A 26,125-nucleotide genomic window follows, 5' to 3' on the forward strand; every position below is an offset into this window, starting at 1 on the left:
CTTACAATAGAGAAAATGAACAAAAAACAAAAACTGTTTCTTTGTAAAAGCCAAAAAAAACCTTTAAAATACTTCTGCTAAGACTGATCAAGAGGGAGAAAGACATATTTAAGACAATTCCTTTAGAATCCCTAAAACATTTATTTTTGCAGTTAGAAAAAAAAAGGTTTAAAAATGCATGCAGGAGAATAAGTGCCTGAGAATAGCTAATATCCTTAACTGCTATTAAAATTTATTATAATGTTACTATAATCAAAACGATAAAGTATTGGCTTAGGACATATACAGCTAGCAGGACCAGAAGAGAGTCCAGAAATAAATCTAAGTATCTATGAAAAATAAATAGATAATAAAGGTGTCTTGTCATATTGTTAGGATGAGATGGCTTATTCATTAAATGGTGCCAACATAAATGGTTATTTTTAAGGAAATAAGACTAGATCCCTAATTGAGAACAGAATGTAAAAAAATTCAAGTTGGATACAAGAGAATTAACCATGATTCTCTCTAGCACTGCTAGACATTTCAGGGGAAAGGAAATCTAGAACGTTTGGGAAATTATTAATGAGTGACCATGGGCAAATTCAGCTTCAATAATGATACAAAGTTTGCCAAAAGAGGCTGATAAAAAATACAGTGGTGAAAGGGGTAGAGATTACTGTGAAGCTAAAAAAGCACCAGGGGAGAGACGAAGTGGGAGGCATGCAAAAAGAGTTCATAGTCAAAAAGGTTGAGAGTGTCTGCAATCCCAGAAGAGTGGCAGATTCTGGTAATGAGTTTCCAAGAGGAAATGAAAACACTACACTAAGGAGGCCAAAGGCAAAAAGATCCAGACCCATAGAAAGAAACAGGATGATGGCAGAAAACTGGAAGGAGAAATTTCTTCTGATGTCACGAAAAACAAACAGAACACTACGAAGGAAGATATGAATATTGGAGGGTTTTAAGAAGATCTCCATGGGTTAGGCTGAACCGATCATTAGAGAGTAAAGGATTACGATCTGTATGATGAGAAGGAAAAAAGCTCAGATGAAAAAAAAAGTATAGTTTAATAACTCAAAAGTTAACACCTAACTGTATACAAACAGATTTTCAATAAATGTCTCCCAAATTGGGGATGCGGGATTAGAGAGGTAAAGTCAAACAATACATTGTTTTTCATGGGCTGGGAAACTTGAAACCAAATTTTGTTCAAGGGGCAGGGAATGCCCCTAAGCTGCTATTAGTAAAAACCATCTGTTAAATAATTCTCTTGTTTCACTTAAAGAATGTTATGGACCTTTATTTGTCCATGAATATGGGCCAGAGCATCCAGCTGAGTATCAGATCATTTCTTCTTATTGAGCTCAGACTCAACATCCCTGAAACCATTATTACATGTTATGTATTCCATCAGATATATTTACAGGCTATTCAAAAGGTTTACTGTCAACACATACATTTAAAGAAAGCCTGACTTCATTGTAATAGTAATTTAGAAAGTTCTATCCTTAATTCTCTCTCAAGTTCTTCTTTACCTTGAGGTTTTGCTATACGACATCTGGAATGCCTAAATGCAGAACAATGACAATGATGAAGTTGTGGGGTTTTTTTTAACTGCCCCTCAGTCTTATGCACAGAAGGTGGAAGTTATTAAACAAAAGATGTTTCTAGATCATCTCCACCCTCTTCACATAAAATTAACAGAAAACTGGAGATAAAATAATAAAGGAAGTTCAAGAAAAGTTTTATTTTGCTTCTAATTTTATTAAAAATGGCCACTAGGACTATTATTTCTTTTCCACTCATCACCTTTACTCTGCCACTGCCAAATCTCAGAATCTTTTAGAAAGAGCACCATATGGAGATTTTCAAATCCCTTTGGAGAAGATGAGCCATCTGTTGAGTCCTAGTTCCCTGGAGGGCATTATTCTAAAGGGCTTTTATCAACTACACAGTAATTCTAGTAGCTACCTGGACTCACTACAGAAAATAACAAGGAAGATTTAAAAAAAAAAAAAAAGCCAAACCCCTCCAAGAGAACAGCTCTGCTCTTCTGATACCTGTTTTACTTAGGTTTAAAAGATTTAGACAAGCAGTACTCTGTGCTTCTGAAATCAGTGCCCATATCAACCACTTCCCCAGAGAGACACGCTGTATCAAATGAAAATACCATACATTAGAATGTACTATCCTATAAATTTATAGTAAAACATTATTAACTTGAACTATTCAGGGAGAATAAAATCTTACCACCTTGGGGTGACCTTACTAAATATATTATGGAATGTTACCAAGTAAAAATCTGAGAGAAGCCCTCAGATTTGTTTTGAAGACTTTACTAACATTGAAAAAGCAAATGCAAAAAAGTCTAGAACTAATCACAGTGACAGTTAAAATATGAGGGAAAAAATCTAAACTGTCAGCCCCAATTACAAGTAGCTGAGGACAACCTGGCTAGAGAGCTCACCCTCTTGTGACTTAATCCAACTTCTCACTTTCCTTCTAAATTTTATGAAACTGGTCTGAAAAAGAATTTTTTCACCAGTATTTATGATAATAGTATACAAGATATCAACAGACATGCGTTTCTTGTCCTGCTTCTACCACTCAACTCAATGTCTGCTCCTAAATTTTACTCTTCTCATCTGTTTTTCAGAAAGGCTTAAGGCTGTATTGTAAACTGTACCTAACCTTCTCTCTACCACTTTCAGGCTCTATTTATTTACATTTTCTCTGTAGTTCCATGTACATGCAAGAAATTGCACACTGTATGCAAGCTGATGCCATTCAAGTTTGATAGCCTCATAGGGTAAACAGCCCTGATCCCTCCTCTAACCTTCAAGTGACTTACAACATTTATTTGCCTAGAGTACTTCTGTCTATGGCCATGGCACTTTTGTTTTTTAAATGTCAACAGTTGGTTCAATTTCCATCCTCTGAGATGTTATGTTTTACAAGCAACTAAATATTATTTAAGGGACTTCCCTGGTAGCACAGTAGTTAAGAATATGCCTGCCAATGCAAGGGACATAGGTTCAATCCCTGGTCCAAAGATCCCACGTGCCAAGGAGCAACTAAGCCCATGTGCCACAACTACTAAAGCCCGTGCACCTACAGCCCATGTTCTGCAATGAGAAGCCCGTACACCACAATGAAGAGTAGCCCCCACTCACCACAACTAGAGAAAGCCCGAGTGCAGCAACAAAGATCCAATGCAACCAAAAGATAAAAATAAATAAATTTATTTAAAAAAATATATATATATCATTTAAACCCCATCTGATTAATATGTAGGTAATCAAATATGGCAATTACTCTTTCCTTTTAAAGAAACAAACTTTTTATATAACTTAATCACATTCCATAACACTGCAGAATACTATTTTCAGTAATACATAAATATTTCAGCAAGCTAAAATAAAATTCTACTTTCTCAGTTTGATAAAGGCAATACCACTTTTGATTAAAAATACATAAAAATAAAAAAATCTGGATACAAGATAGTTAAGTTTCTTCTGCTTATGTAGTGGTTCAAAAGACAATTCCAAACCCTGAATATCACAAATGTTCTAAGCAATATTTGCATACTGGCCTGACTTTCCAACTTATTCAAAAATTCAATTCTTACGCTAAATTAAGGTCAGTTTTGTATGGGCCAGTCTTCTTCACCAGACTATAATTTACCCATTTTTCTATCTCCAGCACCAACCAGTTTCTTATAAAACAAGTATCCAATAAATATTTACTGCAAAGGATAAACATGTACATACTTGGAAGTATTCCAGCAAGTGAAAAAATACACACATTCTTCAGCTAACTTTTTTTACTGTTAATTATTTATGTCGATCATAAAGTAGAAGAGCTTATCCAAAGTGGATTTAAAAAAGTAAATACAGTATTATTAGTAATAGCAGTAGTGAACCCATTATTTGAAATACTTACCATTCTTCAATGGACTCTACCATCATATGGTTATGATCAGGACTCAGTCCATACATGAAAAATGACAAACGAATATCTACCAAAAAGAAAGGCAGAAATATGTAGAGAATTACTGTCAGACGCTCCTTTCAGAATCATTGTCCTCTTCATTCACTTTTTTCCTCCTGATTTCTGCTTGCCTCTCACTCCTGTTTCATTTGGGGGAAGGAGGGGTTGATTTTCTGCGTGTCTCAAGTGCCTTCTCTCTAACACCCTTGCATTCTCTTCTCCTCTCTCATTCCTCATTTCTCATTAAGTCTTTCTCATCTGCTGTTCAGAATCAGCTCACCACTAGCCACCTAGCAGGGAGAATGACACTGTGACACAGCAGATGAGCTGACCCTTGGATTTTTAAATAAGGCACAAAACACTAAATAACACTGCTAGTTTTATATCAAAATTTTAGTTAACCGTCATTGCAAACAGTTGTGATACATGCCATGCTCTGCGTCAGTACTTTATATACAGCCTAGCCTATCTCATTTAACTTTCACTGACTGTAGTAATATTCCCATTTTCCTGTTGAGAAAAGAGAGACTCAGTTTAAAACACTTGCCTAAGGTTACCCAACTGCGAAGTTGGTTTTCAGGTCCAGGCTTGATGTCTGGATTCTAAACCACTACACTATCCCAACCAGTTCTTAACTTTCTTTCTAGAGGCATTTAAACCTTAACTCTGATTATATGCACCATTATAATCAGTCCAAATTTTGGTAACTTGTTATAATTAGCTTCACGTTTATGTCTTGATTTCAGGATAATATTACTTATGTCCTCATTTCAGGATAATTACTGAAATACCACTTATGCTTTGATTTCAAGATAATACTACTGATTGCATGGTAATAACTACATGTCACTAACCTATACATTAAAATGCTACACACTCTTTAAGATGAGGTACTTTGTATTAGTGAAAACATCCAGCAAAATTTTGGACTGACGTCAAATTCTACATTTTTTCTTTTCTCCAAGTTAAACATTGAAGAATATAAAAAAGGATTTAAAATAGACATTGTAGATCCATTTTTGAAAATACCACCACTACACGTTTTAAAACTCAGTGTACAAACAAAAAAAAAGTATCCTTTACTGATTTGCCTATGTTTTACTCAAGTGCTTTAATGAAGTGTCATTGCTCAAGGGACCCAAATAAATAAGAGGAGAGAATATAGAGAAACAATCGGGGGTAAGTGTAGTCATGTAGTATCAAGGTAATAAGGATGAGAGGCTAGTGTATAAAAATGAAATGCCAAATAATTTAGGAAAGAAAAATTCTGAGCAATTTGACAGTGATGGTTCATCCTATAATGTGAGCTGGCAGTCACATAAGAATATTGAAAATGCTATGAAATATTTAGTAATACTTATAAGGACAACATGTACATTTGGAAGTTAATGGTTAATAGCATCTGTATATCTACTATAATTATGATAACTTAAAATATAATTTTTAAGTCACTACATCAGTAAGAATCTGAAGCAAACTTGTAAATTAACATGACTGGCACGTCTAAAAAACAAGTATGTATGAGGATGTAAATGTTTCTAATTTTCTTTTAATTTGACCATGAAAGTTGCTCAAGGAAGGATGTTAACATAAAGACACCTGCACAGAGCTGTTCCAGGCTTTCTGGAAGAGCAAAATAGTGGCAAACAAAACCCCTGGAGTAGGAAAAAAAAAAAAAAAACTGGCATGGGGACAGTGAAATTACAGAGCAACACCAACCACAGGTTTTAACAAAGAAGGTACTGATTTGATGAGCCTTTCCACAAATTCATGCGTGATAGTCTACTAAGAGAAAAACTAAAAGTGTCTTCAAGACTTGTCTTCTCTACTAGAACCTATCTAGCCTAGAAACTCTGACTCAACTCTGAGGAGGATGCATGCATTTGATTCGTATGGGTATGGCTGAAACAGTCAACTAAAGTTTCTATAAAACTTAAGAATTCTGGAGAATTCCCTGGTGGTCCAGTGGTTAGGACTCCGCACTCTTACTGCCAAGGGCCCAGATTCAATCTCTGGTTGGGGAGCTAAGATCCCACATAAAAGCTTTGCAGCATGGCCAAACAAATCAAAAAACAAACAAACAAACAAACCCAACAACAATAAACTGAAGAATTCTGTATTCGTTGATCTATTTCAGATTTTCTTCTTTAGAACAATTCAGCAAGAAAAAATGGGTTATAAAAGAGTTGGGGGGAAAAAACCTTAGTTCCACCTCATCTTAATCTGTTTCTGGAGATGCTAAGAACGTGTTATGTAAGAATTCAAGTGACAAGGAATCAAGTCTAAAAAACTTTGTTTAGTTGCGAGAAAAAAATCCAAAAGAAATGTTAATGTTCCCATTCTTTAGGAAGTTGTATTAAAGAACAGAAAATAGATAAACACATACCAACTCCAGCAACACATGTGTGGGTAAAAAATTACTTTGGATAACTAAGTAAGCTTGTTATGACTTGGTCAAATTAACACTTATTAAATGGAGCACAGGGTGCCAGCTGGTAAGACAACGTTCAACAACAGATCACAAGAGGAAATGAAATAAATAAGTTTATTATTCAGAGGTCCTAGAGGAAGTATTTAACACGCCTCAAGCAACCACAAGGGGAGGTCAAGGCAGAGTGCCGACAGAGAGAGGCAAGACCTGAGGCACGCGCCTTTATTAGTGTCTGTATGTGAAGGGCTTTGGGGTTCCTGAGCTAAGCCTGGATTGATCAAATCAAACCAAAAAGCAGGGTTTTGGTAAGCCACACGGGCACAGAAGGGGAAAGCAATGGGAGGCAGGGGAGGACAGCTGATTGTCGGGACAGTCCTATCAGAAACCTGCATGTGCTTTTTGACTCTGAGGGCTACTATCTAGGGCATGCACTTGCACGAGGGGGCTAGTGTCAGTTTAAGGTCACTGCAGGCTGCTTGGCCAAACAAAATGAATGCTAAGGCAGCAATACCTATGGAGTAGCTTAGCTGAACTCTCAACAAAGTTTGAGATGAAAAGTAGAGAAACGAAGTGATCAGTGTGGCAAGATTTGGGTAAAGAATCTATTCCACTCAATTAAACTCAATTATTTAAGCAGGTGAGTTTTAAGTCAGTTTTTAAGAAGTCTGAAAAAAGGCGTTGAGAAAGATCTTAACAGACATCTCTGAAAAAAATATTATTCAGTAAGTTTGTTATCCAAGTATATATACTTTCCACTGGCTATGCAAGCACCAAAACTAACATTCACATTCATGAAATTACCTGTATTTCTGGTCTTGGAGAACCAAGGACAGTCGTTCTCAAATTACAGTCCCTAGACCAGCATTATCAGTATCACCTGTTACAGGCAACAAAAATCTTCTGCTCCAAGTCTAGACCTATTGAATCAGAAACTCTTAGAGTTGGGCCCAGCAATCCGTGATTGGACAAGTTCTCCAGGTGATTCTGATGTAAGCAAAGTTTGAGATCTACCCACAGATGATGCTGAGGAAAGCATCCAATCAGCTACATAAGAACCATTCCTTTCTTTTCTTTTTTCTTTTTAGTATTAACAATCTCTCTTAACCAGTGTCACTACTAGGAAAGAAATGCTCTTAACTGGGAACCTCATTTTCAGACAATGCTCCTGCAGAGAAAGAATCCAAAAGAAATTGTAGAAGAATGTGGTTTTGCTTTTTGGGAAGGGAAGGGAGGCAGTTATTCATTTAAAAAGTATTTAACAAGCAGCTACCTTGTTCCAGGCACTCATCAAGAAGGAAAGTCAAGGAAGTAAAAAAGAACTCTGAAAGCCACCAACAATTTTATCTTGGGTACCATTCAATGTAATATGAATAACACAGACTGCCTATACTTGGCGTACACATGGGCAGTAGTACCAAAATGAGTAATAGGTATTTATATCGAAGCAATGGACTAACAAAGCAAAAAACCATGGTTTATCCCTGATGATCTAGGGTTAGTGGTTCTCAAACTTTTAACATCTATCAGAATCACCTAAAGGGCTTATTAAAGCACAGATTCCTAGGTCCCATCTTCAGAGTTTCTAATTCAGTATGTCTGAGCTGAGGCCCAAGAATTTTTATTTCTAATAAATTCCCAGGTGATGCTGATGGTCCAGGAACCACACTTTGAGAACCCCCAATCTAGATGATCAGGCACAATAAAATTCGGGCACTCCATGAAGGAAAAGTCTAAGGATTACCAGCACACTTCTCAAGACTTATTCATTTGCATCTATTGCTCAGATTTAGTCTGTTGCCCTCAGGGCAAAGCGAATGGGCAACAGAGAGATTACCTTTTAAACTATGTGTTGTTTAACAATTTTATCACGATAACCACTGATCTGTTGCCTATGCTGGATCAATGAATCTCCAATGTGAGAGATTTCCTAAACTAGACGCAAAAACTATTCTTCAAACATTTCCATGATTTTGTTGCAACTCAGAAATCCGAATCTTGTTTTAACATTTGTATTAAAATACTATTTTAAACTATACTTAATATCTTGTACTACATGGATGGACTTCTCTAAAAATTTGGGGCAGGCTCTCCCTTTGGGCCCAGGGAAAATCCTATATCTACCTAATTACAAACAGTCAAATGAGAGTAAAGTTAAATGTAATTCACATGCTTTAAAGACTATCTCAAGAGCCTAGGCTATGGGAAAGAGTACTTCCAGTCCAGCTGCTTTTCAACAGGGGAGTAATTAAAGTTAAGGAGCCCCCAAGGGTTAGGAGTCCCCTGGCTCCTTTCCCTTTAGAGTCTAGAAGCTTTGAGAAAAATAGATCAGGTTCCACAAAGAGGTCAAAATCATTCTGGCTACAAAGGTAACAAAACAGATCAAATCTTCACTAACTCAATCCTCCAGTCCTAGTCCTTCCTTCAACCTTCTCAAACACCCAAACTCTGACTGACCTGACCTAAACAGAACCACTCAACTATGGAGTAAATTGGCAAATGATAACTTGCAACCTGTTCCATAACAAGGAAGATAACCTGGATTACCTAACTGGGTTATCTACCCTAACCCTCCGTTTCAACTGTGTTTTATAATATTTACAAAGGAACACAATGAGAGAGTAGCTGCTACTACTAGTGAGCCCAAATATTAACGATAAAGAATGCCTTCCTCTAAGTTACTGAAACACACTGTACTGTAAACACAGCAAAAAGCAAATGACAACAGCAAGAAAGCCGCCACCTTGCCTGCTTAAAGTCACTTCTTGTCCTGCCTATGCAGATGCAAACAGAGAGATGACTGCTTGGCCAAAGTCTTGGAAATAAGACGTGTTGCCGAAAGGGTGTAAAATATGGAAGTTAACTGTGTTACCAGGCTGTGAAAGATGAAGAACAGATCAATCAATACAACCTCAAGCTGAGCTGAGTGCATTCTCTGCTAAGCAGATGGAAATTACATGCAAAAGGAGTTGGGGAATTGTTGTAAAAGCTCATGGACAAGATTTGCAGCTAATCTATTATGACTATGAGACTTTTTAAAAGACATTAGGGAAATACAAAGGAATAATCAGATGATTAATGATAATGACATGCAATTTTCAAGGGGATTAAAAACATGAAACTCTGAGAAGAGAAAGAACAACAGCAGTCTGTCTAATCCTTGTAGAAAGCTTATCAGTTACCTTCTCCAGTAACAAAGTAATCTCTAAAATTGGTCAGATGTAAAATCCACACAATTCATTTTTATTTACCTAGGAAAAATCACTATACAGGTAATATAAATATATATAGATAAATTTCTGACTAGGACGGAACCAATGCTGAATCAATTTATCCTCCTGCACTGGATTCTTTTCTAGTTAAAAACCAAGAGTATTCCACAGATTTCCCTCTAAGATCAATGAATGTGCACTGAATCATTCTTGCTATTCAAGATGTTCCTCTCAATTAAGAATATTAAGCTATCTTTCCATATTGGTCCAAAGAATTCAGCAGTAGTTTAATTTTCTATATATCTTGGCATGCAAAATACAGCCACCAATCATTATTTACCTGGTCTGCTGAACCTAAAAGTAAGAAACATATGGCTGAGACCAGAAAAATAAGGTACAAAAATTTTTTTAAATATAACTAACATTGAACTATGTGTATCTGTAATGGAGTCACCCCCAGAAAACACTAGTACACAATTATAATTCCTACATAAATTTACCTAATTATACATCCTTTTCATGAAAGAGGCAGAATGTTCATTCAAAAATTAATCTTTTTTCCCATATTTAAATTTAAGTTTGAGAAGGTAACAAATGCCAATTACCCAACCTTCTTTCATAAAAGCAACTAACTAATAAATCCATATCCTTCCTAACATTACAATAGTAATATATAAAGAACAAACTAGTGGATACCACCGGGGAGAGGCAAGAGGGGAGAGGCAATGCAGGGTTAGGGGATTAAGAGGTACAAACTGTTAGGTACAAGATACGCTACAAGGATATACTGTAAAACATGGGGAATAAGACTGATCTTTTATAATAACTCTAACTGGAGTATAACTTTAAAAAATTGTGAATCACTATATTGTACACCTGTAACTTACACAATATTGTACATCAACTATACTTCAATGAAAAAGAATAGACCTTAATAGAATTATCTATTTATAACATCTGATTCATCTTAAGACTCTACCTGACTTTAATAACAAACAGGCTTTTCAAATTCTGTAGAAGCCATTTAATCATGCAATGTCTAAAATACAAAAATACACCCAGTGACTATGACACCAAGTAGAAATCTGTAGGCAAACCTTGAATATTATCGAGTTCCCAGAAAAAAAGCAACTAGAATACGAGTCACAGCACCTTAGGCAGAGAAATGAACTTGGATCAGTTTTCTTGACCTTTGTGATGTCATTCTTTCACTAGACTTTTAGGCCCACTTTTGGATAGTGCATAAATATCAAGGCGACCAAAACAGAATAATGTGCCATTAGCTTTTCTTCAGACTCAGCAAATTTATAGCAATTAATTTTCCTTTAAAAATTTAGCATAAGTAGTTCAGATAGATTGTTTTTCGAAGAAAAGTATTTAACTTATGCCATAGATCACAGGTAAACATTTTTAGGGGCAGTTTGGTAAAACCAGCTCACCTGGTTCCAAATCCTGTTCTACCTCTTACTAGCTGTGCAACTTTGGACCACTTACCTAATTTCTTCGGCCTCAGTTTCTTCATATATAACAATTGGAAAATTAATAAATATCTACTCAGTAAGTTAATTCAGTTAATTGACACTCTCCTGTTGTATTGATTAACTGAATTAATATACGCAACACGCAGAAAAATGACTACTTTATAAAAGTGCTATGTTAAGTGCTGGCTATTATTGGTGCATGTTTAATCACATAAGGAGGTGTAATTTTTTAATCCTTACAGTTTAATATTAATCATCTAACATTCCTCCATTCTTTTTCAACTATGTATACTATTTATTGACCTGTGAAGCCCGATTCTCTTTTTAGCCTTAAGAGAGAACAAGCATATGTAAAGTGCTTGTATTTGTATGGGCTAAATACCTCACATGGGTAGGCACATAATAAATTTGGAGAAACTAAAATACTAAGTTTAGTTGATTGGAATGGGCTTGAAAGACACCTGCAAACACAACATTTGGGTCTTCTAGAGAGAGAGAGATGGATTTGCAGAACTTTCAAAACTTGTTCTTTTGTGATTCATTGAAGTTGCTTCCTATTCCTTGGCTAAATATGATGTCACACAAACACACCTCACAGAATGTGAATAAACCTTAATGAGATTATCATTCCAAGCTCAAAGGGCTTATAGACTTCCCTGACCACCACTCAATATGCAATTCCACTAGCAAAGAATCTGACTTTATAAAAGCTTTGTCCCATTTGGATTTGTTCAATTATATGAATAGCACAAAATAGCAGTTATGTTTTCATCTATATTAGGAAGTATTTGTTCATATCTCCCTTCACAAGTGATTATTTTTTACTCATAGTTTCTGTTAAGATCCAGCATTAAAATGCTACGTGAGTCTTAAAGATCTCTCTAAACAAGGCTTTACTGGTAAGCCACAGCGTACAGAACACTGCCCTATCAAAAAAGGTCACTACAAGGTGTAATAAACATGGCTTGATGGAAAAAGCAAAGGATTGGCAGTCAAAAACTTAGGCTTGAGGTCCTAGCTCTGCTACTAACTAGCTATTTCAGTTTATAAAACTGAAAATGTGTTCTAAAAACAACCTCTCAGGTTTATTGCTAAATTTGTTCTGGGTGGAGGGAGTCTCACACCCTTTAGAAAGTCTGATAAAGCCATGTATCTTTTCCTCAACAAAAATGAACACAATTCACTCATTTTTTTGCAAAGAATTAGGGGCTTCGAGTAATCACTGAAGTCCATGTATCCCAAGTTAAGAATTTCTAAATGAGAGAATTATAATGGTTCCAGCTGATTTAATATTAAAAATGCCATTTACTCATTCTCATCTCATCCCCATCTCATCCCCCCAACCCCCCTCCCCCTTTGCAGTCTCTGCTGTTCAACCTGTAAATATACCAGTGCTAACAAGCTTATGCTTAGAAAAGTGTAAAGGCAACGTCCTTTTAGCTTCACTGGCAAAAGGAAAAGTATTTCCCTGCCTTGAAGCGTGTGTGCTCATGCAGGAGGTTTTAGATTTCTACTCTGACAAGCTAGATCCTCAAATCAGTGATTTTCTCTATTGCATTATTGTCCTTGAAATCCTCAAGTTGAATTATAGTAAACCTCTCAGAGAAACGTAAAAATCGAAATATTTTTTGTATATCTAGGGTCTAATAAGCACTACCAAAGTAATGCAAAAAAAGGAAAATTAGGTTCTGATAAGGATTTAATCGTCCACATATATTCACAGCTGCACTGCTGAAAGCCGTAGGTGCAGCTTTGTCAGTCTCAGCTGTTGCAATTAAAGACAGACCCTCAGGAGCAGCTACCATTAGTTTTGAAGAGCAGTAATTACAAAGGCTCTGCATTCTGTGATTATACATTCCAAGCATACAGAGTTGCTACCAGACTTCAGGGATGACCTCAACAGGCAAAGCAGCTCATTAAAGCAATCATCAAGTTTACTCTATACATGTGTTTAGAGTTTTCTAAACTTTGCTTAGCTTCTTGTGCTGCTTTACCTCACCTCGTAAAACAGAGATATTTCTAAAAAAGTTAAGTTCTGACAATCTAACCCTACTACTGGACTAACTTTAAAAAACAAAGCATTACAAAGTAAAAACCAACCACCCTAAAATATCACTTATAAACATATCAGACCAATACATAAAACACTGGTGCTCTGGAAATATTCGTTGAACCCAAAAAAAAAACCAACAAAGTTACTTATTGATACATAAGCATTAGTAACAAAATATGAATAGAAAAAAAGATACGATTTAGAGAAAAACTAATTCCAACTATGCAACGCAATCACGGTTTGTGATCTATTAGAAAACCATGCAGTCACTTCGACCCCCCTAAATCATCCTTCATTTGAAAGCACAGATATTTTTTAACAAATGAGAAAGGAAACATGAACACAGCAAAAGCAAACCAAAGTAATACACTTGCCAAAAACCATAATTGCCAGTTTTCTAAAATTAATCTTCAAGTACTGCGAAAATAGTGATTGCTACCCCTAACTTCAAAATTTTGCAACCCAGGTACAGTATGCCGTCCTTCAGCATAACAAAACACAACTTTAAAACTTACAAGTGCCCCCGTACCACTAGCTGGTGTACTGAGAGAAAAAGTGATCCTCAGGTAACTTACCCTTGAGTAAAAGTACAACAATAATTTTTACTAATAAAATTACCAATTATATTTTACTGCTTCTAGAAAGTAATTTTTACATATAATTGACATATATCGAGCTATAATTGACATATCACTTTCAAGTGTATAACAATGATTCCACATGTATATACTGCGAAATGGTAAAAACATTTTAAACATATTTAACTATAAAAATAAAAACAGCTAAAAAATATACTAAAATTGAAATTATCACTAGCCACTAGAGTTAAAATCCCAGAAAATGTAAGTAACAGTTATGGTATTTTTCCTACTGTTCAACAACTGACCTCTACAGATAATTTCTATTTTTCCCTAGTCATCTGAATTCTTCAATACGTTTTTCAAAAGAAAATGTGCGTGGGTATTCAATACACTTAGGCATTCTTTCCAAATTTTGACATCTTTATGACTGGGTAAGGTTCGCATTTTTAAGTATCTGGGCAATAAAGTTGACAGTTATTTTTGTTTTAATTAGAAGCTTTAAGAAAGTGAGCAATGACGCAGTATTGAAATGTCTCTAAATACTGATTTCACTCCTCCAACCCCCTTGGGCCTCAAATGTTAAAATGTACCCTCCCCTTTCCAATCAACAATATCTTTTGAATTAAACCTAAAACCTGTTTTTAGAGTATCGCATAAATAAAATTTAACCATTTTCTAAATGTGAACTCAAGGGCACTTAAAGCCTGCACTAATTCTATTTCCCTCTACACAGACACACTTAACACAGTCAAAAAAAGGGAATTCTAAAACTTAAATTACAAGTTTGTGCCACTTCGACTTTACTTTGAAATAGTCCCATATTCATCTGTCACCCCCAAAAGCAAATAATGCACTCACAGACTTGGGATGCTTCACAATGCACTTGGAATCCACAATTTTTAAAACTTGAGGGGAACTGTGGCATCTTTTAACAGCCTTGCAGTTACCAATAACCTCAACTTTTCCGTTTTCTGTAACATCATCACTAAATGTTTTTTTTTTTTTCTACACGGCCACCGCGGCGGCCAGGTACCCCAAACAGAATATTCCAAATAAACGCAGTAAATTCAACCACAAGCGTGGAAAGGACGGAAACTGCCTCAGGAAGATCTGAGTAGGGGTGGGCTTAGGAAGTGGTTCATATTAAGCTACCTGGCGGTCAGCAGATGTTTTCTGCACCCGCACCACCTTGGGACCCGAAAAATTTCAGGATGTTCAAAGGGCTGAGTCGGGGAGTCAAGAACTACGGAAGCGAAGCTGCCTGGCACACCCTCCACTCAGCCTTCACAACGGCCAAAGCGCCCCGGACACGCAGCGGCCGCATCCCCGGGCGCTTTAGGTCCGTCCGCCCGTCGGGGCCGCTCACCCCTCCGCGGCCCGCTCCCGAGCCGCCCCCGCCTACCCGAGCGCCCCCGCGTCCACCCGCTCCTACGGCGAGACGGCGGGCGGCCAGCGCCGACGGGCATCGTCCGAGCGCGGGCTCTGCTCGTTGGCAACGCGGCGCGCTGACTGCCGGGGGCGGCTCAGCGCCTCGTGGCGCCGCGAGAGCAGCCGTCACTCCGGCGGCGCTCCGCATCTCCGCGCTCGGGAGCCGTGGCTAGCGCGGGAGCCCGAGGTGGGCGGTGCCCGGCGAAGCCACGCCCAGCAGGGGGACCCCACTCCCTCGCCCCCGTGAAGCACCGCCCCCCGCGAAGCCCCACCGCGCGAAGCCCCGCCCACGCGTCCGCCGCCCGCAACCAACACGAGTCGGAGGCTCGAACGCTTGACGCACGAGGGTCTCCGCCGAGGCGCCGAGAATTCCCAGCGCTCCCTTCCGCCTCGGGGCGGCTGGGCACCTAGGATCCAGGGGTCAAGGGCAAGCCCACGTCCCAGCTGTGGGGCTTTCACCTCCCGCTGCCTCAGCGTCCCCGGCTGCTAACCGAGGCGTCGGGCTAGCTCAGTGGCTCCTGGGGGCTCGAGCTTGGGAACTAGCTCCTCCGAGAGAAGCTAAAATGTCACTTTAACTCTCGGGGCATCGTGCCCCTCGGAGGCCACACCTTTGGGTGCAAATCCTGAACTTCACGGTAATTAACATTCTTTCTTTTGCTAGCTTCTAAATCGCCTTGCCGCATCCGCCACACTCCCCACAAACCTTGAACATCCTTCTCTGCCTGGCCCGGTCCTCAGAATCTCAATTTTCAAGGTGAAACAGAACTTCTTCCACCGGCAAGACCCGAGGAAACTTCAGGAACGAAGCGGCGCTCCTCGGGCACGTGTGCGCACCCCGTGGAGGTCACATCTGCGCCTGCGCAGTGGGAGGAGCTAGAGGCCCTGCAGGGGGAAGCCCGAGGGGGGATGGGGGACTGGGGGGGTGGAGGAAGGGATGGGAGGGAGTGGGGGAAGGGATGGGAGGGAGTGGGGGAAGGAGGAAAGGGATGGGGGAAGGGATGGGAGGGAGTGGGGGAAGGGGGAAAGGGATGGGGGAAGGGATGGGAGGGAGTGGGGGAAGGGATGGGAGGGAGTGGGGGAAGGGATGGGAGGGAGTGGGGGAAGGATGGGAGGGAGTGGGGGAAGGGATGGGAGAAGGGGGGAGGGAGGGGGAGGGATGGGAGGGAGTGGGGGAAGGGGGAAAGGGATGGGGGAAAGGGATGGGGGAAGGGATGGGAGGGAGTGGGGGAAGGGGGAAAGGGATGGGGGAAGGGATGGGAGGGAGTGGGGGAGGGATGGGAGGGAGTGGGGGGAGGGATGGGAGGGAGTGGGGGAAGGGATGGGAGGAAGGGGGGAAGGGATGGGAGGAAGGGGGGACGGAGGGGGGAGGGGGGAAGGGATGGGAGGGCGTGGGGGAGGGCAACGGTGGGGAGGGCTTGGGGGGAGTGGACTCAGTAGCCTGGTTCAGTGTCCCAACGTGAAATGGGTGTTCGGCACATTCTTCATTTGCACATAGGAGGCCTTAGATAAATGTTTGTCGAATGACAAATGGTTTATACCTGCTAGTGGCATCCTTTCGACTCTGATGAAAGGCTAGGTTCTCCTCCATAAAACTGAATATAGAGTGGGCACTGCTTAAGTAAGCTTCCAGGCATTCGCAATACTTAAATGAAGGGGCCGTTCAGGCACGTTTCTTGATGAGTTTGTAGTTCAGAAAGTTTTTGAAGTGTATATGTTCTAACAGCTAAAGGCCAAGTGCCTTAGCTAAGGCTTGAGCTTGGAGGTAGCAAACACTTCAGAAGTTCGGGGGGCTAAAATAGCAAGATTTTAAAGACTCCTTGCATTAATTATAGCATGGCCTATTTTAGCCAGATTCAAAGGCTATGTAGATCATAGAATCCAGCCTAGTCCAGTCACTTAAATTTAATTTCACAGTTGCAGGCCTGAAGCATCCTTTGCTATCCGTGGGTGAAAACTTTGGAACAGGGAACTCAAATGATGCACTATCCCATTTACCAGTAATCACTTAGTATAAGGCACATTTTAAATGTTTTACAATTTGAATGTAGCATATCATGAGATAATTTTTAAAGAATTCAGTCCACAGCAAGGTTTCTGTTTGTACATTTGTTTTAACTTGACTTGAAAGAGGAGCTTTAGGAATATGTGAACACACAAAAGCTATATGAAAATGGAAACATTTAAGTCCAATTTAGTGGGAAAAGATTCTGTAACTTCATCAGATTCTGAAATACATGACTTCCCCCAAAATGGTAAGAACAGCTTTATGTTTATATGCCTGTAAAATGGTATTTGTAAAAATTATTTTAAGCTCCAGTTTCAATCTTTGTGAAACAAAATTTTATTATTCCTCAATCTATTTTGTCAATAAACAAAAGTTCAGAATTGATCAGTTTCTCATTTTCTCCTTCATAGACCCTATCCCTCCTCTTAAACTTAAGAATTAGGGTACTTAACAACTGTACTCCTAGGACTTTACACCCAAGGGACATGTATAAGAATTTCATACCAACACTATTCATAATTAGTCGTATGAGCGATAATAGCCATACATTCATAATAGTACTGGAAACAACCCAAATATCCATCAGCAAAAATTGTAGTATATTCATCCACTGGAGTATTTAACAGCAATGAAAACAGAATAAACTGCACTTACATGCAACGACATAGATGAATTTCACAATGTTGAGGGAAAGAAGTTAGACAGAAAAGAATATATGTTGTGAATTTCCACTTATATACACTTCAAAATGGGTAAAACTAAACTCACATTTAGGAATGCATACTTACATACTTAAAATATACAGAAAAGCAAAAAAGTGATTTCCATGGAAGTCAGTGTGTTGCAGAATTATAGGTGATTTTTATTCTCTTCATTACACATTTCTGTAACTTCAAAATTTCATACAGTGAACATATGTAATCAGTAGGGGGAAAATAGATGTTATTTTTAATAGTGAATAGAAAGGACAATGATAAAGTGCAACAATGAAACTGAAAAAAAGAATTATCTTGTGAACAACACTATATAACTATATCAAAGCTACGACTTTAGTTTTTAGTTCCTCTATTCCTGCTTTTGTTTCATTTTTGAAATCTAAAGAATTTCAAGTTCTAAAGAAAAAATAATCTACCATTTATTTTTTATTGCGTAAAAATTAACTTTTGTTTTATTTCCTATCATTTTCTTAGGTGTACTTATTTTCTATTATCTTCTTGGTTTGGTTAGTTTATTTTCATCTTATTTTTCATATTAAGAAAATGTTTTCAGGAAGATGCCTTAGAGGACTGGGGCGGGGAGGGTGGGGGGGACTCGAGGGGGGGGAGTCAAGGAAGGGAGGGAAAAGGGGGATATGTGTATAAAAACAGATGATTGAACTTGATGTACCCCCAAAAAAATGAAAAAAAAAAGAAAATGTTTTCAAGACTATGAGTCTGCCTCTGGGGTCATACATTGGCTTCATCCTATGAGCTTTTATGTATAGTATTTTCATTACTGTTATTTTCTAAATAATTTGAATTTACATTTTTAATTTCCTTTTTATGTCAAGTTATTTTGGAAGCCTTTTTATTTTCCAAGTGATTTAGAAGTTTTTTCTGTTATTTCCCAGTTTAATAACAACACAGTCGGAAAATGTGATCTGTAAACCTTGCTTTGGGGAATTTATTGGGGTTTTTTTATGTAGCCTAAATGTGTTAATATTTATAAAGTTCCCATGGCTGTTTTCTGTAGTGTACAAAGTTTAGCATACACATATCTTATAAATCACATTATTTAGAACATTCAAATCTTTATTTTTTTTTAGCAACTTAATGTTTCTGCCTTTTGATTTTTCCAAGAAATCAGAGAAATGTGCACTCAGAGAAATGTGCTTCTATCAATTTCTCTTTGAATTTATGGCCACTTTTCTTCATATTATTTAGTATGTAAAGCTTTATGGAGATTATATTTTTGTGTGTATTGGATCTTTTCTCAAAATAAGATGAGTTCTTTTCCACAACCCAGTTTGTGAGGTGAGTTTCCAAAGCAACAAATATCCTGCTGGCTTTTTTTCTATTTGAATTTCACTGGATACAGGTGAGAATTTCATGTGTTCTTCCAGCTTGACCTGTCCTCCTTTGAGTCAGCAGCCTTCTTACTTCCTGAGTTGGTATGCTGATTGACATCTGCTCTGTCTGGGAACTCCCCAAACATTGCCAACTTGTTTTTTCTCTCTTGCTACTGGAATGAAAAGTTTTCTTATTATATACTTTTAATCTTCAATGTGGAAATCTTGTTCTGTTCTAAAATTCTAATTTTAAATATGGTGCTTTAAAAAATCATTTCTAACATTAACTCGGATTCCTTTTCTAGATGTGACTAGCCACCAGGCGTCACCAATGTGAATGCTTTTTTTTTTTTTAATCAAAAGGCTGTAGGGTTAGCAATATGAGCAGGATTTATCCAAGGTAGTGGTGAACTTTAAGTGTAATCTACAACCCAGGCATGCAAAGTCTCATGCTGTAGAGTTGGCAAGAACTTTAGAGATTCTGGAAACTGAGGTCACAGATGTTAAGTAATTTGCCCAAAGTCACTTAGCTATTACTTTATTAAATATTTACAAGTAAATAATATTCTTTTCTGCCTATTAAGAAATCCCGTACTCCCTCACACATTGTACTCCATGTGAAATGAGATTGAAGAGAAATGGGTTACTGAAAGAATCAGTGTCTTTCTATACAGAAAGACAGTGTCAGTTTCTGGATATATTTTATTGTTTGTCTAACTGGGTTTTAACCCAAAACATCTTTGCATTGAGACATATTTGTTCTCTCCTTGCACTTTCTCTCTCCAGCATCGAGACAAGATAAAACTAACTTATGACACTTTCAAATGGTGGGATCAAGTTGATCTTCCGTTGAATATCTTATAGTCCTTAAGACTTAAGTAAATGTTTTCGGAGGGACACTACACTTTGTATATGTTACCAGACACTATGCCCTTTACTTATATTCTCATTTAATTCTCACAACAATCCTGAAAAATAGCATTAATTTCATTTTACAGTTGGAGAATCTGAGGCTCAGATAAAAGTATTTCCTAAGTACATACAGCTAATAAGCGATAGAGCAAAAATTCAAATCTAAGACCTTTGGCTTTAAAACCCACCTCCTTTCCACTGTACCACACTGAGTGGAAACTTGAAAAGAGCAAGTAATTTTCTTACCAAATTACAAAAGTAGAGGTAGTTTATTTGTTAAAGTTTTAAGCACCTAACAATGTTATAACCTTCATAAGTTCAGGTCTTTGACATTTTGTAACCTAATTACTATAGTTTCAGGGCAGTGCTAGGCACTTGAAAGAGCTGTTCAACAAATGCTGTTGACTTAAATCCAGAGAAATGATATTTTCTCCTGAATGATTAATTATTAATTTCCTGGCAAGAAAGCTACCACATAAAAGTTTCCAGCATCTTCTCCATATGGTAAATGATCTAGAAAGAATCACTTGAGTAGTTCTGTATTTGCAATGCAAATATGCACCCATTTCCTTAGGGAAAGAGTATAGTGGTAACTTTCCCATGACTTAAGAATGGCTTCATCTCCCCCTTGTGTGAAAATCTTGACTTTGGGGAGAAAATGTGCACATTTAATCTAAAACCAGTGAGCTTCCTGAGAGCAGAGAGAGAGGGGCCTTGACTAACGTTAGAGTCAATATAAAATTTTCTGATGCACTGAGATGGTCTGCACTGGGATATGCTGGAAGGATAGCTCCCTGAAGGACCCCAAGAATAAGCACAGTATGAAGGAAGAGAGAGTGTGGTGACAATGGCCAGCATCTATACTCAGCCTGGCCTGAGTGTGGAAGCTCTTCCGGATGGTGTGGGATTACCCTGGAGTTACACTGGGGCTGTGTAACCTTAGGAGTACAAGCTTGGAACACAAAACTGGAGAAAAAGACTCTTTTCTCTTGAAGAATCTCCATGGCTTCTCCAAGAAGCTAGATGATCAGTGGCTCTATCACAAACGTAAGCAAGGGTGCAGAGGAAATGCAGGAACTGCTGTTTCAATGGTACAATGAGTGACAGGGGCGGCGTTGGCTGTGACAGATGCATCGGGTGCAGAAAAGAACAGTCCACTAGAGGGCTAATCACTCAGGTCTTTCTCTACTTAGCCTTCCCAAAGCAAAAGTGGCCCCTCTGTCCTTACTAAGTCCCTGGAGTCCTCGGACAAATCATGGTTGGGGATGTGGTCAGACTTAGCAAACAATAAACAAATAAAAATACAAGATACCCAGTTAAATTTGAGTTTCAGATAAACAACAAATAGTTTTTCAGTATAAGTATGTTCTATGTAATATTTACCTGAAATGCAAATTTAACTGGGTGTCTTGTATTTTTGTCTGTCAACCTCACTTCCAAAGTAAAAATTCCAAAATTTCTGCACAGTCATGTCAAATGAGGCTTTAAACTGGGGTCATACCAGTTAATAAGCCAAAGTAGACTACTGAAAAGTATTTTGTCTGTTATCTGATCGTATCTGTGCCTACTGCTATTACAGCACATAACCCTGTACTGCAATCCTGATTTTCTTATGTCTCCCCCCAATTTTCTGTGAGCTATTTGAGGGAAGGCACTGTGTTTTCCCCATGCCTGCATCCCTGAAACTCAACACAAAACCTAAAATAGCCTTATTTGTTAAATGCTAAGTGAATACTTGAGAAATTAATTCCAATTTCAACGAATTTGGGCGAATTGTCATTCTCTCCAGTAGAGGGCAGCTGTGCACACAGTACTGTGTAGAGCAATCTGTCCAAAAGGGCAAACCAGCATGCTTAACTTGAAAAGTTGTATACCCCCAGCTCTCTAATTACAGAAGTTCTGCCACCCTCCCCTCCCCCCAGCTCCCACCCCACCCCATGCCTGTGTCAATACACGCAGGATCCAGTCTGTGGGAAAGGTTCACGCAGGCTGCACAATTCTTAATGTTCCTTTGAAAAGCTCAATCCAAATCTCTTCCCTTTAGAAATGCAGAACTCTCCTACCTGAAGACAGTAAAAGAAAAAAATCCATGTAAGTGATCTCTTTTTTAAAACAATAGTAGTTCGATACATTTATACAGAATTCTAAATATTCTAGGTGTTGCCATCAACCTCTAATACATTACATTCATATAATCTTAAAAAAAAATTCCAAGGGGGTGGGGGGTGGGATGAATTGGGGGATTGGGATTGCCATATGTACAATACTAATAAGAAAAAAATATCAAATTGTACACTTTAAATATATGCAGTTTACTGTATGTCAATTATATCTCAATAAAAGTTCTTAAAAAATTTCCATATGACTTTTTGGCTTGTAAAATATACAAAGCTGCCTATCAGAGGAAAAAACATAAAAGTAATCATGTTCATAAATGGTGTTGTGTTTTTATTGTAGCTTTGTATGCAGGGGGAAAAAAGCATGATTACTCTTGTTTTTCCATTAGGAAAAGATATATCTACTGAGATGCAGTAATTTCTATGACAACAGAAAGAGAGTAGCCTGGTGTGGTTGGAAGACTACAAAGTATTGTGCAAAGCAAAAGCAAATAGTCTGTTATCTCATTTACCCTCACAAATGTTCTGTGAAATAGGCAGGGGCAGGTTACACAAAGCTGATAAACCAAGTTTTAGAATCCTCCCTTGCATGACCCCTCCCAAGGTCTTAAAAGGGGCTGCAGCAACTTCTTTACACAGCCACAGAAGTTTTGTTTAAAATGTGCAAAAGTTAGATATTTTAATGACAATTTGGTTAAGACCACTGATTCAACTTCACTTCCCCTCTGTAGCTTCCCTTCACCTTCAGGGTGGTACTGAAAGGACTGTAGGCAGTTTTAGGATGTGACTGTGGGGACCTCGAATAGGGGTACCTTTAGTTTGAGTTTATGTGACAGATTTTTGTGTTTCACAGTCACTTCTGCAGATAGTATATGCTGAGAAGTTCTATCATGATTTAAATATGTCCTATTGTTCCCTGTACCAATGTTTATCAGAATTCCTGTATTTGCAGGACACAAAACTGTGATAGAGCTTCAAACAGCAAGTATTGATATATATGTATTAATTCACCTGCTTTTTATATCCCGATATCAATAGTAAAAAAAATCAGCCAACCAAGATGGAAAACTATTTTCCTATTATCACTGCAGAAAATGGTAGTTCAACATATACATCACACAAAGAGGCATTCGGAGCAAATGAAGCCTAAACATAGAGGGAAAAATGTACTAGAGGTGTAACAGATAGTTGATAAACTATCACGTTATTTTCCTGGATTTTGTAATGTTGTGGTATTTGTCAACTGTTTACAGCTGTACTTTGTTAGGATACCTTTTTTATTCATACCTGATTTTGTATTTCTAATTTTTTATTCTTTTCCTTAAACATGGGCCCCCCAAACTGTGTAAGATTCAGGACCCCAAATCCTGGCTCCATTTCAATAAATAGGAGTTATCATAATGGGGAAGTAAAATTGAGGCTCAGGGAGTTTAATAAATCAAGTCATGGAGCCTGCAGGGTTCACACTCAGACCTGTAATTCCATGTCAGTTTGAAGGTCCGTTTGATTATCTCTTCTCACTGGCTTGGGGTCATTATTTCCAACTCCTGTCTTTATGAGCAATGAGTGTATACCTGCAGAACATATGCATGCTCACAGGTTCAGATTTCATCTTAAATTTATATCCAAAAGGTAGAAAGTTAAATTTCTTAGTCAAAAAATTGAAAAGAATAACTGTTGGTGAGGATGTGGAAAAATCAGAACCCTCATGTGTTGCTGGTGGGACTCTAAAATAGCGCAGGGGCTGTGGAAGACGGACTGGCAATTCCTCAAAAAGTTAAACATAGAGTTACCGTATGATGCAGCAATTCTACTGCTAGGTGTATACCCAAGAGAATGAAAATATATGTCTGCACAAAAACTTGTGCATGAATGTTCACAGCAGCATTATGCAAAATAGCCAAAAAGTAAAAACAGTCCAGATATCCATTAACTGATAAATGCATAAACAGAATGAGGTATATCCATACAATGGAATATTATTCAGGCATGAAAAGAAGGGACATTCTGATACCTGCTATAATATGGATGAACCGGAAAATGTCATACTAAGTGAAAGAAGCCACACACAGAAAGGTCATGTGTTGTAGGACTCCATGTATATGAAATGTGCAGAATAGGCAAATCCATAGAGACAAGAAGTGGATTGGTGGTTGCCAGGGGCTGAGGGGAGAGGGGAGATGGTGAGTGACTGCTAAGAAACTGTGGATTTCTTTTGGGGGTGGTGAAAAATATTCTGGAATTAGGTATTGCTGTAAAACACAGTGATTATACTAAGAACCACTGAACTGTATACAGTTAAAAGGGTGAATTTTATGGTATGTGAACTGTATCAGTTTAAAAATTAGGCCAAAAAAGTTAAATGCCTTATTCCGAGTCATCCTTTTACCTACTAAATCATGACAAAGTGATACAAAAGATTAAAGTTTTAGCACAAACTTCTTTTTATATTTAGTTAGAAATGTGCATTTCTTTTTCCATAGGGTTGTTTTTCATTTTTTGGAAAGAGACCTACTTGTACTGGTGCTGTTAGTTGAATAACTTTTGATACCCAGCATTCTTGGCATTTACTTGCCATCAATAAATATTTTATTTTATTGATTGATTCTCCGATTTCTAATCGAACCTATAAGTTATTGAAAAAGGTATCAGACCGTATACCTAACAAGGAAGAGACAAGACATAAATCCAAGTCTAAGGAGAAGGTAACACATGAATTCCGTGACGGATCCTTCCCTGGTTGGCTCCTCAGCAGACATCGTCTAGCTCTGCTCCGTACAAACTCTCCAAGTTAAAGGTGGAACTTGGAGACAGGATCTCACACCAAAACTCTTCAGAGAACATGTCCCTCACAAAATGCCATGGGTGTGTTTTCTCAGGAGGTATTTCTGTTCCTCTTCTGAACAGCAGTTCCGTTTGCCCAGCTCCAGTTTCTCTCAGAGTTTGGATTCTTACCTTTAAACCCAGAATAACATATTCAGATTTTATTTCCCACCAGTTCTTATGAAATGGGTACAAACTGGTGTGCTACATCCTTTCATCTCCTTGGAATTTCTTTTGGTGACAGTAATAATGACTGCTATGAAATATGTGTATATTTGAATATATGTATTCAAACAGTAATATAGGGGATCAAAGTCTGTAATCCCATACCACAGAGAAGACCATAGATAGGTCTTTGATCTACATAGGGCCATACTCATCCCTACATCTGTATCAATGGTTCTCAATCCAGGGCGATTGTGACCTCCAGGGGACATTGGGCAATGTCTGCAGACATTTTGGGTTCTCACTGCTGGGTTGGGAGAGAAGTGACATTGGAAGTAGTAATGGCGTTTGATGTGTTGGGGCCAGAGATGGTGCTAAACATCCTGCCATGCACAGGACAGGCCCCTATAGCAAAGAATTATCCTGCCCAAAATGCCAACATGGCTGAGGTTGGGAAACCCTGATCTACATGATCACACTTTATATTCAGTTTTGTAGTCATAGTTAATAATGTATCATGGACACTTTCTCATGTCAAAACCTAGAGTTTTACCTTATGCCTTTGTATTCTCAGTTCAGTAATAAATTTTTAAATGAGAAATGAATTTTGAATTTTATCCAAATATGTTCCCATCTATTGAGATAAACATAAATGTCTTTCCCTTAATATATTAATAGTGTATACTATGAATTCATTGTCTAATGTCAAGTCATTCTTATAATTCTCAAATAAGCCTTTGTGATAAACATTTAAAATTTTTCCAAGAACTCTTTCCTTTCTCAACACCTTTAAAAAAATTTTTATGGCAGTTTGCATCTTTTGCAGGTTCTTTATGTCTTCAAATCTCTCTGAAGACAATAATTAGAAATTTTTAGATGGTCTCTTCTATTCCTGAAAGAT

Source organism: Hippopotamus amphibius, chromosome 10 (assembly GCF_030028045.1).
Source record: "Hippopotamus amphibius kiboko isolate mHipAmp2 chromosome 10, mHipAmp2.hap2, whole genome shotgun sequence".
Classification (NCBI taxonomy): Eukaryota; Metazoa; Chordata; class Mammalia; order Artiodactyla; family Hippopotamidae; genus Hippopotamus; species Hippopotamus amphibius.